The sequence below is a fragment of the Tachyglossus aculeatus genome, unplaced genomic scaffold (assembly GCF_015852505.1).
Source record: "Tachyglossus aculeatus isolate mTacAcu1 unplaced genomic scaffold, mTacAcu1.pri SUPER_30, whole genome shotgun sequence".
In the NCBI taxonomy this organism is placed as follows: Eukaryota; Metazoa; Chordata; class Mammalia; order Monotremata; family Tachyglossidae; genus Tachyglossus; species Tachyglossus aculeatus.
Window position 1 is genome coordinate 5,366,345 of NW_024044837.1, and position 6,000 is coordinate 5,372,344.

Consider the following 6,000-nt stretch of genomic DNA (forward strand, 5'->3'; position numbering starts at 1 on the left):
ATCAGGGACTTGAGATTTCTGGTCTCCTCCGTCCACTTCCCCAATATCCAGCCTTAACTGCGCGGAATCTCTCTTTCACCCCCTGCCCCCGGCTGGCCCAGAGACATACGATCTTTTCCCCTTCTGACTCGCCCCCATCTGACTCACCCCCATCTGACTCTCCCCTGTCAACATTCCTGCCAACTAATCCTTCCTAGATATGGCTCTCCTCCGTCTAACCCTTCCCCATCTGACTCTCCCCCTTCTGACACCACCCCATATGACTCTCTCCTTTATCTCCTCTCCCGCATCTGATTCTCCCCCATTCTGACTCTTCCCTCAACTGGTCTTACCACCCCCTGTCTGATCCTCCTCCATCTGACTCTCCAAACCACTGACCTCCCCACGACAGACATTGCTCCCCGCCTCTGATTCTCTCCCTTCATCGTCCTCTCCGCTGGACCTAACGCTTCCCTCAGGCTGACTCTCCCCAGGATCCCCGTCAGCTCAGGGTACCCTGGAAGCCGGGAAAGAGATATGCATACGGTTCTGTACATAGTGAATGATCAATTGAAGGAGAGGATGGGGGATGATCAATTGAAGGAGAGGATGGGGGACCGAGACCGGGCCCGGTCCTTCACTTGGACTCCCCCGTTCCCCCTTCCTTCCCCCCAGGTCCGGAATACCTCTAGGCCTTCTCTCTTCCCTGGACTTACCGTTTTCCCTTCCGGCACGTGCAGAATCTCTGCTGGCTCCGGATCCTCCAGTACTGATCCACCAAGGGTGTTCCAGTTAGAAACCTGCCGCGTGGGAAAACGTACCATCAGCAGGGATGGGTGGTGGCCCCTCGCTCTCTGCCACGTTTCTCCCTCCCCATGTTGTATCGGCCCCCGCCAGGGCTGACGTTGTGTTCTGCATTATCATTTCCTTGCTCCCGATGTGTCTACCCCAGGCCTCTATCCCGCTGAAACTGTTAGACCGGAAAACCCCAAGGGGCGAGGACCGGTCCCTATTCCAAGTCGGGAATGCTCTCCCAGCGCTCATTTCGGTGTTCCTTCAACAGGAAGCGCTCCATCGATGTCATCCCCGCCTTGCCGCTCCTGCACAGGGAACACTGCCCTTTGGACGGCAGACCCCAAAGAGGCCCGGAGTGAGACCCTCCCCCATCCCGCCAACCCAGGGACCCTACCCCGACACTGTGGCCCCCATTTCCAGCCACTCCCCGAGACTCCCAGGCCCCCAAACACATTGGTGCTCCTCACCAGGGCCGGGACAGGTCCTGGACTCAGTGTTAGGCACGAAAAAGTCAATACACGCAGGTTTCACAAAACCAAAATGGGTCCCGACTTGCGCCTAGTGGCAGCAGAGCTGCTCGTTCCAATTTTTCAGAGAGACAGAGCCCAGAGGAGCGGGGTTGGAGGGAGGAGGTTCAGTTGTCATGCGTACCATTGTTGAAGGGCGTGGCTCAATGGAAAGAGCACGGGCTTTGGAGTCAGAGGCCATGGGTTCAAATTCCATCTCTGCCATTTTGTCAGCTGTGTGACTTCGGGCAAGTCACTTCACTTCTCTGGGCCTCAGTTACCTCAACTGTAAAATGGGGATTAAGACTGTGAGTCCCACGTGGGACAACCTGATCACCTTGTAACCTCCCCAGCCCTTAGAACAGCGCTTCGCACATAGTAAGTGCTTAATAAATGTCATTATTATTATTATTATTATTATTATTATTATCATTATCATTATTAGTCAGGTGGGGGCGGGGCTTGTCATGAATGGGTGGGACATCACCTGACCTTGGGCCCTGAATTGTGGCTAAAGAGCCCAGCCCTGGGAGTCAGAGGACCTGGACTCTAATTGCGGCTCTGCAACTAGTGTGCCGTGTGAGCTTGGGCAAGTCACCTCACTTGTCTAGGCCTCAATTCCCTCATCTGTAAAATGGGATTAAACTGTGAACCCCATGTTGGTCAAGGACTGTGTCTGAATTTTTGGATCTTGCATCTATCCCAGTGCTCGGTAATAATGATGGTATTTGTTAAGCTTAATACAGTGGTTGGTGGACAGAAATGCTTAATAAATACCACAATCATTGTTATTATTATTATTATTGTCGTATAATACCTAATAATAATAACAATAAAGTGGTTGGGAACCAGAGGCCCAAAGGTTAATGCAGCCTGGGGAGGGACCGCAGAAATCTCTTAGCCAGAATCTACATAGGGAATTTCCACTTTCCCACCAGGACTCTTCCTTCCCTCCCCACTTCTCAGCTGCCTCCTCTACTCTGGAACCCGACCCGACCAGAGCACTGAACCACCGTTAACATGTTCATCACACCACCCTCTTTAGGATGTGGTAAGCACTTACCGTGTGCCAAGCAATGCACTAAGCACTGGGGTAGATATAAAGGGGCTCACTGGTAAGGAGAAGGAAGGACATAATTTGAAATACCTCTTGACAGATGGGGAAGCTGAGGTACAGAGGCCTTAAGGAACGTATTCAAAGTCACTGAGTGGGCAAGTGACAGAACTCGGATTAGAACCCCGGTCTCCTGACTCCCAGTTCTCTGTAATGTCCACTAGGCTGAGCTACTACTACTACTATTACCACTGCTACTATGGTTACTACTGCTTCTATTATTAGTATATCTGCTAATGTTTGCTACCCCTTTCGGTGAGGTGGAGCATAGAGAAGACAAACACCACAGCTTGCTCCAAGTCAGTCACCTTTAATCCCATTTCCTCCTGGGAGAGTTCAGCACAAGGCTGCCTGCCTAGGCACAGAGGAGATCTTAGTCAAGGCGGCTGAGCGGTCTACATACTGAGCGCGGGCGGCTTACACGGGCAGGTTTTAACACATCTTTCCCTTTGCACGTGCTGTCCGTCAGATTCTGGGGCCTTTCATTGGCGGTTGAGCAGGAAGTTGGCATCCCTCGTTGTCCAATGGTCTCTGTTTTTCGTTCTTAATCTCGCCTTCAACGGACCGTTGATCTCTGGCTTGTGGCCCGATACGCCATTTTAGAGCCATGTGGCCTTGGTGTGCGGAGGAGCCCCCTTTGTGTGCCGCGGGGTCAAGGCAGCCTGAATCTCCCCCCCTCTTCAGTAGAGCTCAACCCAGACCGCGGTTTGAAGTCAGGGAGGGGAAGGAACAGCAGACAAGTAGCAGATGCAGGATTAGAACCCATTACCTTTGACTCCGAAGCCCATGCTCTTTCCACTAAGCCACGGTGCTTCACGCTGCTTTTGTGTTTCGACATTTAACCAGGTACACTTAACCACTGTTGCCCCAATACATTATTCCACGGGTGTACAACTTTGTGTTGTTAGATGGTTACATTTGCCAAATGGATATTCATTTTAACATGAGCCTGACAAATTTGTGTGGCCAACAATACCTTTCTCATTCACTGTGGATGCCGCATTGGAGGAGGAGTTAATTAATGCATGTTAGTATTTGTTAAGCGTTTACTCTGTGCCAAGCACAGTTCTAAGCAGTGGAGTAGGTACAGGGTAATCACGTTGTCCCACATGGGGCTCACAGTTTTAATCCCCATTTTACAGATGAGGGAACTGAAGCACAGAGAAGTTAAGTGACTTACCCAAAGTCACACAGCAGCTAAGTGGTGAAGCTGGGATTCGAACCCACGACCTCTGACACCCAAGCCCGGGTGCTTTGCATGATGGCAGATATATTGATCTTATAATGAATGTAAGCCATCTCCCATGATGCCATATCATTTCCCTGTATATATGGGAGGACATGCCAGATTTACTGTTCACACCAGATAATTAGATCCCACATGAGTCTAAGTAGAAGGGAGAACAGGTATTGAATCCAAATTTTGCAGTGGAGGGAACCGAGACACACAAAATAATCATAATGATAGCGATCATGACATTTGTTAAATGCTTACTGTGTACCAAACACTGTTCTAAGCACTGGGGTGGATCAGGTTAATGAGGTTAGACGCAGTCCCTACCCCACGTGGGGCTCCCAGTCTCAATCCCCATTTTACCGATGAGGTAACTGAGGCATAGGGAATCAGTCAATCAATCAATCGTATTTATTGATCGCTTACTGTGTGCAGAGCACTGTACTAAGCGCTTGGGAAGTACATATTGGCAACATGGAGAGACAGTCCCTACCCAACAGTGGGCTCACAGTCTAGGAAGAGAAGTGAAGCGATTTACCCAAAGTCATGCAGCAGGCAAGTGGTGGAGCTGGGTTTAGAACCGAGGTCCTCTGACTCCTAGGCCCATGTTCTTTCCACTAAGGGACACTGCTTGCATAGTGGAAGCAATACCTCTTGACCAATCAGAAGGCTCCCAGAATGAAGAAATCCTATAACAAAGCTGCCTTGACTGGTGAGCCTAAACTAGTGTTTTCCACCTCTTCTTGGCAGAATTCGGGAACAATGATGGAATTACCTCAGAAGCATTAAGAATCATTCAATCAATCAATGGTATTGACTGAGTGCTTAGTATTTCCAGAACACTGTACTAAGCATTTAGGAGAGTACTATATAACAGAATTAGCAGACAGGTTCACAACCCGAAACGAGTTTAAAGCCTAGATGGGGACACTGACTAAATGGGTAATTTACAATATACAGTTTAAAGATATGTACTTAAGTGCTGTGGGGTTGGGGTGGGGTGAGCATCCGATGTCGAAAGAAGCAAGGAAATTTCTTTTCTTTTTTGAACTGTGAGTCGAAATGAAGGGGTGCATGTACGCCTTCAGGTCTCAGTGACATTGTAGGACACCCTCCCTTTCTCTCTCTCTTTCAGTCTCACTTGAACTCACTCTCTCCCAAGATAGCCCTGCAGGAGTTATTAATGTCAGCCTTATTAATGTCTCGTCATCCTCCATGACGCCTTATCTAAGTCCTCTTTTCTCTGACTCCCTTTCCTACAAGGCGGTTAAGAAAAGACTCAGATTCATCATTGCTACTGGTTTCCTAGAGCTGTAGATGTCAGCATTTGCTGTCAGGTAAGTTTACCACTTCCTTTATCCTGTTGGGACACAATGATGTGCGGACAGGTGGAAGCAAAATAAGAAATTTCCCAATCATTCGTTTGGTTATGCGGTGGCCCAGAAAGTATTTCAGATCCACGGATGAAGGTCTAGGGACCTGCCAAACTCCTTGAACGAGTCTTCTACACGCGCTGCCTCGAATTCCTCAACAACAACTCTCCTCGACCCCCACCAGTCTGGCTTCCGTCCCCTACATTCCACTGAAACTGCCCTCTCAAAGGTCACCAATGACCTTTGAAAATCCAACGGCTCATACTCTATCCTAATCCTCCTCGACCTCTCAGCTGCCTTCGACACTGTGGAAAACCCCCTTCTCCTCACCACGCTATCCAACCTTGGCTTCAGAGACTCCGTCCTCTCCTGGTTCTCCTCTTATCTCTTCGGTCATTCATTCTCAGTCTCTTTTTCATGCTCCTCCTCCCCTTCCCATCCCCGTACTGTGGGGTTCCCCAAGGGTCAGTTCTCGGTCCCCTTCTGTTCTCGATCTACACTCACACCCTTGGTGACCTTATTCGCTCCCACGGCTTCAACTATAATCTCTATTCTGATGACACCCAAATCTTCATCTCTGCCCCTGCTCTCTCCCCCTCCCTCCAGGCTCGCATCTCCTCCTGCCTTCAGGACATCTCCATCTGGATGTCTGCCCTCCACCTAAAACTCAACATGTCCAAGACTGAACTCCTTGTTTTCCCTCCCAAACCCTGCCTTCTCTCTGACTTTCCAATCACTGTTGATGGCACTACCATCCTTCCCGTCTCACAAGCCCGCAACCTTGGGGTCATCCTCGACTCCGCTCTCTCGTTCACCTCTCACATCCAAGCCGTCACCAAAACCTGCCCGTCTCAGCTCCGCAACATTGCCAAGATCCGCCCTTTCCTCTCCATCCAAACCACTATCCCGCTCTTTCAAGCTCTCATCCTATCCCGTCTGGACTACTGCATCAGCCTTCTCTCCGATCTCCCATCCGCTTGTCTCTCTCCACTTCAATCC